Here is an 8,847-nt window from a genome sequence, read left to right as displayed (position 1 = left end):
AGTCTCCACATGAAGACCTCTTGTGATGGGGAGCTCAGTACCTCCTGAGTGCCCATGGCACTCTATCTGTTAACTGTTGGAGCCATTTCCCAAGTTTGGGTTTGTTTGTAGAAGACTGTTTATTTCCTTCTAGACTCTGTGACTGCAACTTCAGTAGAGGCCAACAAGGTAACAAGGATGTCTGAGAATAATTTCACAATCAAAATAGCTATAGGAAATCCAAAGAGATTTTCACAAGTATGGTTAATTTAATCTCAGGTTATAGTATACAATTTCAGACAGTATCTTTGTTTTACAGATATAAGCCCCTTTAAGTAAACAATGTATTGATCTGTTAATCACTAATGAATAATGTTTGCATAAGATGTTTAAATAATTGATTTCTTTGAATTTTGCTCTAAATAAATTGGTATATTTCTCACTACTTCAGTTATTAAGAAAGCCAGTTAAATCTAGCCCTAGTTTCTTTCTCCCTCACTACCTTTGCTAGAGCAAGGAAACAGTTTAGAGTCCATTATATTTAGACCATGAGCTAAGAGCATATCCCCCTACAAGGTAGGACAATCCCACCTTCCCTAGAGATGGCTTTGAGGTAAGAAAGGTTGGATGAGAATTTACGTGGTTGAATGTTCATCTAATTAATCTATTCATTTAATCAAGATTAAATAAATGCTGAGAAGCTAGATTCCCTGGCTTCCTTCAAGACCACTCAAATGTGACCTGCAGAAAGCTTTTCCTCTCCTTCTCCCCATCCTGAAACCCCACTCCCAGCTTCTAGAACCATCCTCTCTATAGTTAACTTGCATTTCCTTTGACAGTGTCTTGTATATATATATACACACACACACAAACACACACACATATCATTTATAACTCAAATGTTCTTAACCTGGGGAGCATGAACGAATTTTAGAATTTGTCCCTGACTTGGATGTGGAAGAATTACATCTTTATTTTCATTTATTTATAATTGAAATTAAATATTTCCTTCAATTAGGAATTTTTAAAAACCCACCTTATTCTGAGAAGGGATCTGTATACTTCCCCAGACTGCCAAGGGGTTCCACAATACAAAGTAGTTCTGCTTTAATGCCTCCTTTCACCCATAGTTTGGGTGGCCAACTGTTGACTTTGGGCTCCAAGCTCCTTGGTTTAAGCAGGTAGAAGGAAAATTGTGAAAATGGTTCTTTCTGCCATTGAGCACTCTCCACTCTAACCCATTCAGCACACACTCCCTACTGGACCAAGTCTTCTAAAGCATCACTTTCCTTAAGATGAGTGAAAACATGACAGGACACCAAATAAAGTCGAATGTGATCTTGGACTCCGCTGAAAGAAGCATGAGGACTTGGGACACGAGAGTCCTGCTACACTCTCAGAACATATCAGGTTCAGTTCTGGGCATTCCTGTTTAGGAGGGACAGAGCTTACCTGGAGAACCTCCAGGAAGGGGCAGCTAGGATAGGAAGGAGTTCCGAGAGTATGCGAAGTGAGAAACCAGGGGGTGTTTAGCTTGGAGAAGAGTAGACTCTGGAGGGAGGGGGCATGAGACAGTTGCCTTCCAGTAAATAATGGGCTTGACATGGGGTAGAGGGATTAGGCACATTATGTTTGGTCTCAGAGGTTGGACAAACCACAAAGAGGCAAATGTAGGCTTGCCAATAACGGGAGAACAACCCTGACAATTAGAGCTGTCCGCAAATCCCTTACTATAGAATCATGAAAGGTTAGAGCTGGAAGTCATTGTACATCCAAATAATGGTAATGGACATTTATATTGAACTTGACAGCTTATAAATTACCTTGTTTGCTTCTCTAGACAGGGACAGCAGGTCATCTAGTTATCGTGGAAACTGAGTTTCAGAGATGTGTCCATGGCCACACGTTTTGTGAGCATCAGAGACAAGATTTGATCCCAGAGCTCTCCAAGTCCAGAACTCAATACACTACGGCCCATTGTTTTCCTAATCCAACCCCCTTTCTTTTTGAGCAGATGAGAAAAACTTAAGTCCATTGTCATAAAGATGACATTTATTTATACACTGCTTTACACATTACATCATTTCATGTGAGACTGACAGCAACCCTGTGGGGTAGGTATTCTTAGCCCCATTTTACAGATTGGGAAATTGAATTTAGAGAAACTGACTTGCTTTTTATTACATAGTTAATAAGAGTCAGAGGCAGGCTTTAAACTCAGGTCTCTATTCCATACCATCTTGCTTCAAGGTAGCATAGTGAGTTTAGTTTGGGCAGAACCAAGAGAAGGAGGAAGGTGATGAGGGTTGGAAAGAATCCTGGGTTGGGCAACAGGAGTCCTTGATGGAATCTACTGCCTTCTTTACCATTTACTTAGCAAACTGCCTTGGGTAGGTCACCTCCCACAGCCTGGAAGAGTGCTAGGGTCCAGGTCTTGGTTCTTCCAGGTAATCCCTACAAGTTTGAACCAGATGACCTCTAGGGTCCCTTCCAGATGGAAATCTGTGATCCCTCCTTTAGTCTCCACCTCCCCATTTGTATAACAATTGAGTTAGACTATCAGAGATTCTTAGCTTTTTTATGTGTTGTGGATCCCTTTAGAAGTGTGGGTGAAGTCTATGGCCCCCAATTGAGAATCACATTTTTAAATACACAAAGTGAAATCTATATGGGATTGGAAAGGTAACCAAAGATTACTGAAAATAAAGATGATTTCTTTTCCTAATCAAGTTCACAGAACCCCTGGAATCTATCAGAAACTACATAAATGAAATGTTACATGAAACTGGGGCAATGAAACAGTTGGTGATTGATTGGAGTCATGGACAGTGATATTGTAAAAAAAAAAAAAACAAACCTAGGGAGAACAGAAGATGTGTTACAGGACAGGAGAAGGACCCATGTTTCAATTTTCCAAAATGGAAACAGTAGAATCTTCAGATTGTAGGTTGGTGAGCCTGACTTTAATTACTGGAAAAAGTGAAGGATATACTGTTAAAGGAATCGTTTGTGAACATTCAGAAAAGGAAGCAGTGATCACTAAAAGCTAGCATGCCTTCATTTCCTTTAGTGATAGAATTACTAGAATGATAGATTAGGGGAATACTGTAGTCACAAACACTATATGTATGTATGTATATATATATAATATATGTGTGTATGTATATACATGTACATATACACACATATATAGGAATATATGCATATAGATGTAGATATATTTACTGGACCTGTGATTTCATCTGTGTAGAGAGTTCCTGGCAAAGAATTTCTGCCAATACAGATTAGTACCTTCTCTGCAATTTATAATAATAATAGTTAAATTTTATTTAGTGCCTAATCTGTACCAGACATTATGCTAAGTGCTTTACAAATATCTCATTTGATCCTCACAACAACCTAGGAGTTAAGTGCTATTATTATACTCATTTTACAGTTGGAGAAACTGAGGCTAAGAGACTCATTCAAGATCACACAGCTAAATATCTGAGACCAGATTTGAATTCAGCTCTTCCTGACTCTGGGATTGGCACCCTACCCACTGCATCACCCAGCTGCCTAGTTTTAGAGTTTACTAGGAGTACTGAGAGGTTAGGTAGCTTGCCTAGGGTCAAACAGCCTAGGTCAAACTGGAGCCTAGGTCTTCCTGACTTTCGTTATCACTACTCCATGGTACCTCTCATAGTCATAGGAGTAGCAATGATGATAATAATAATAAAATAATAAATAAATTAATAATGAAACATAGTGCTACACAATTTGCAAAGTGTGTAATCCACATTCTCTTGCTTGAACCTATATATAGCTTACCTACATTTCAGCAAAGCATTTAACAAAGTATCTTACACTATCCTTGTGGAAAAGCTGGAGAGATACGGGCTAGATATAGTGACATGTGACGAAAAAGTGGAATTCAACCTTTTCTTTATCCCCAGAGGACAAAATTAGAAGGAAATGAATAGAAGTCAAAGAGAATAGAGTTTTTAAAAAGCATCTAAATAAAGAGTTGTTGAAAACTGGAATCCAGCTGGATTCAGAAATGGTTAGCAGACCCAAAGACTAATTATTGATGGCTTCATGTCAACTTGGAGGGAGGTATCTACTGGACTGCTTTAGAGGAATCTGTCATTTCAGGAGACAGGTTCTATTCAACAATTTTGATCAGTGACTTTGATAAAGATATACATTGTTTGCTTATCAAATTTGAATATGATGTCAAGTTGGGAAGCTTTATGTTGACATTGGCTCACAGTGTCAGGATCCTCCTCTTCCTTCCCTCTTCCCCCACAATTGGACAGGTTAGAACAGGCTGAATTTAGTACAAAAATTAGATAAAGATAAATTGAAAATTCAAGACCTCTCTTCAAAAAGATCAACTTAACTGTAAGGCAACAGTTCATCTGAAAAAGAATCTGAGAGGCTTAGTGGACTACAGGCCTATCCTGAGTCAATAGAATGACAAGAAGACCAGAAACCTAATATGATCTGAGGCTATGTTAAGAGAGGCACAGAATCTAGAACATCAGCTGATATGATCTCTCAGGAAAGGCAATGTGAACTTCTGGAGGGAGGGATTATTTCTCCTTTTGGATTCCCAGCACCTAGGACCATTAATGCTTTGCTCAGAGGAGGCGCTTGATAAATAAATATGTTGAAATGGATTAAATTTGAGGTGATCATATTGGCCTTACTAAGCTCTGGTCAGATCCCATCTTTGCAGTGGGAAAAAGCCCTGATCAGGAGTCAGGGGCCTTGATTCAAATGCTGGATCTGCCAGGTAAGACCTGTGTGACCTTGGACAAATCACTTTCACCTTATTCTGTGTGTGTGTGTGTGTGTGTGTGTGTGTGTGTGGTTTGTCTATTAAAACGAAGAGATTGGACTAGATGGCCTGAGCAGTCCATTCTAACTCAAAATCTATGAACTTAAATGCATAGTCCTCAGAACCACAATTGAGAAGGACAATAACAAATTGGTGAGGGTCTAGAGACCATGCCATACAAGGATCAGCTGAAGGAATTAGGGATGTTCAACTAAAGGAATAAAATACCTGGGGGAGGGAGAAAGCAATTTAGCTATCTTTAAATATTTACAGGGCTTTTACATGAAAGTAGAATCAGACTTTTTTCCCTTGGCTCTAGAGGACAGAATTAGGAGTAATAAATAGAAATAAAAGAAAAAGGTAAATTGTTATTTTAAAAAAAATATCCCAATAATTAGAATTATTCAGAAGTGCAATAATTTGCCTTGAGAGATAATGAGTTCCTCCTCATTATGTGGTCTTTGCTTCTCAGAGATGCTGAAATCAAGCGAGATGGCATCTGTCAAGCACTTTGTAAACCTTAAAGCATTATATAGATGTTACTATTATTTTTGTAATTGTTATAGGAGATTGTTGGTCAGATAGAGATCAGGAGTTTTTAACCTGGAGTCCATGAAATTGGATGGGGGTGGGGTGGGAATGACATCTTCATTTTCACTAACCTTCGGTTTCCTTTGTGATCCTGTGTGTATTACTTTATGCATTTAAATGTATGATTCTGAGAAGGGGTCCATAGGCTTCTTCAGACTGCCAAAGGGGCCCAAGACACACTAAAAAGTTCAAGACTCCTGAACTAGATGGGTCTGTAAAGTCCCTTCCAAATCTGAGATTTTGTAATCCTGACAACCCAGTGCACTCCCACCAACCCTGGCTCTAATGACCCTTATTCCTACATTGGAAGCCAATTTGATAATCATATGTGATCCTAATCAAGGGAAGGGACAAGAGACTAGCTGGGATTTCTTTGGTATAGGGAACCAGAGTAGTGACTGGTCAGCAACTTTGTCTTGGTGCACTGAGGGGTTGTCACTTGCCTGGGCTCACATAATCAGTACAGGGAAGTAGTGGGATTTAGATTTAGGTCTTTGTGACTCAAAAGACTGGCTCTTTATAGCACACCACTCTTCCCCTCTGCTACCATTATCAAGGGTGATCTAAATTAGAACCGTTGAATCCCATCAAATTCTGTGGGTGCTCAAAACCTGGAATTTATAGTAAAGGGAACCCGTCAAGTCAACAAGCATTTATTAAGTAAAGGACTTACTGTGTGCCATGTGTGCCTTGCGCTGTGCTAAACAATTTTGTATTCTTATTTCTAGTAAGAGATCCATGCCCTGTCTCTATCAAGAGCCTCTGAGCTCCTCCTTGGCAGGGACACATCTTATACATGCTATTTGTACCCCTCGTGTCTAACTCAGAAAACATAGGGCATATATTGTTTTCCTAGGAGGTGGGAAAACAAGATATAACATGTGATACTGCCATAATGCCTTACTAATAGTGGGTGAAGCTATCTAGGTACAGACAGGACAGAAGGCCTAGCTAGGTTCGAGGCCAGTCTCTGAAAAACACGACCTGTACAAGGCCAGTAAGTCTCTTAACCTCCCGATGACCCAGGCAACTCTCAAAGATAACAGATTACAGATCAGTTGCTGATCTATATTGGTGGAGAGAGTTTACACACCAGGAGTTGCCTATGATGATTAAATCATAAATCTGGATGAAACCAAACCAACAATAACAGCAAAGCCAATGGATGAGTTAGGAGAGAAAAAATTAACTTGTTTTGGCAAGCAGAAAAGTCAAAGGTACATCGAGTGGGCTGGAAATGGGGAACAGTAGAAAGCATGCTGGCCGGGTGTTCAGATCCTTTCTCAGACACTTGTTGGGTGTGTGGACCCTGGGCTTGTTGCTTAAGGTCTCAGAGGTTCAATTTATTATCCTGATTTTCCAAAAGATAGTTGTGTTATTCCAGTCCTGTCAGACCCTTTGTGACCCCATTTTAGGGTTTTCTTGACACCGGAATTGTCATTTTCTTCTCCAGATCATCTTACAGATGTGGAAACTGAGGCACACAGGGTTCAGTGGCTTGCCCCAGGATCAATGTCTGAGTAAATGTCTGAGAATGGATTTGAACTCAGGAAGATGCTCTTTCTGTTTTCCAGCCCAGTGTTCTATTCATTTCACCACCTGCCTTTCCCAAATAGTTAGCATAATGCTAGAGTGCTGGGCCTGAAGATATGTGTTTCAACCTTGCTGTGTGACCCTGGGCAAGTCACTTAAATTCCCTTAGTCTCAGTTTCTTCATCTGCTAAAAAATGGGGTTAATAAAGGCACCTACCTTACAGGGTTCTTATAGGGGTCATACAGGCCGAGTGTTTTGCAAACCTTAAAGGGCTATATATGTATAGCAGGGATGATTCTTATAGCACAGACTGCACAGGACTATGGTATAAATCAAAATCTATACAAAGAGTCTTTCAGACCTTAATCCAAGCTATTATTACCAATCATTACTAAGGGTAACTATGGGCAAGTTCCTTCCTTTCTGAAGCTTGTTTTCTTGCACTCTCTACCTCATAAGGTTGCAATAAGAAAAACATTTCGTAAAAGGATTCCAACATCTATTGTATTCAGAACACAGTCCTTCCATAAGAGCAAAGATTAATTTTTTTCCCTTCGGATCCCCAGCAGCCTAGCCGGTGTTCCGCCACACAGTAGATGCTTAATAAATGCTCGTTGATTGATTTGAATAGACTGCCCTAAGTAGGAGATTCAAAGTTTAGATAAGATATCTTTCTTTCACCCAAGGAGTTTCTAGTCTAGTAGGGGTGGGGTTTTGCAGACACAGGTAACTACAGATTTTTTCATTCTTTTATTTATACCTCCAGCAAAAGTGCCAGGGGTGTGAGGGGATAGAGTGGATTAAGATTAACGGAAGATGCCTTTAGATAGATAAGGCCGAGCCAGCTGCATTGTCAGGCTCCCAGAAGTTTAAATTGGCTCTCACACCTGGGGAGTCACTGTGGCTTCTCCAGCTAGATGAAAACGGGTTAGAGGAAGATGCTTCTAGTGCTGAGCAGGGTGCACTGGAATCTAGAGGCAGGGAGACCCAAGAGGACCAGGAGAGTATGCTCAATGATGCTGTGACCTGGCTGACTGTGAAAATGGCAAAGAAGTCGTGCAGCTGAGAGGGACGGGCTGGGGGAGAGGGGGGGCCTGAATTGCAGGACTCGGGCTGTAAGGAGGAGTCAGGGAGGATGCTGGGTTTGGTGGTGTGGCACCCTGGAGCCTGGCCCCGTACTGGACCCTAAGGGAGGATAGACAGGGTGCTCAGTGCTCGGAGGACCCAGATGCCTGGCTCTGTTCTCAAAGTGCTCCAGGCCTGGCTCCCTCCCCGGGCTGTCACCTTTCTTTCTTTCTTCTTCGTCTTCTTTTTTAAATCATTGGCCAGTTTCTTGACCATAACCACTCAGTAACAGTCTAGCCCCAAGGTATAAACCCCTCGCCAGGGAGGAGGTTGTGTCCTTATCTCGGTGGGGACTAGAAGCCCGAGGCTGGCCCGAAGCGGGGCGCTCCCCGGCCCGCCTGTCAGCCCCCCCGCGGGCCGCGCCAGGACAATGGGCCGCCCGGACCCCGGCAGGGAAAGGCGCAGGCCTCGAGGCCCGCGGGGCTCGGCCCGCCCGGCCGGGTCCTTTGTGGCTCGGCCCGGCGGCGCTGGGGAGCCCCCGTGCGAGCGCGCCAGCCCGCGCCCCCGCCCCTCCCCCTCGCGCGCCCCTCTCCTCTCCCCCGCTCGGCTCTCCTCCCCCCCCCCCCCCCCCCCGCCCCCCCCCCCTCCCCCCCCCGCGCCCCCCGCCCCCCCCCCCCCCCCCCCCCCAGCCCGCCCCCTCCCCCTGCAGCGCGGGCTGGCGGGCGGGCGGGCTGGCGGGCGGGCGCTGCCCATTCTCGGGAGCCCCCGGGGCACCGCGGCGGCGGCCGAGGCCGGAGGAGGCGGGCGGCAGGCGGGCGGGCCGCGGCCGCCGCCGCGGGCGGCGGGCACGGCCGCC

Source organism: Petaurus breviceps, unplaced genomic scaffold (assembly GCF_028583685.1).
Source record: "Petaurus breviceps papuanus isolate PSGF00001 unplaced genomic scaffold, PetGlider_PUasm1.0 91041, whole genome shotgun sequence".
NCBI classification, from domain to species: domain Eukaryota; kingdom Metazoa; phylum Chordata; class Mammalia; order Diprotodontia; family Petauridae; genus Petaurus; species Petaurus breviceps.
Note: the sequence above shows the minus strand (reverse complement) of the source record.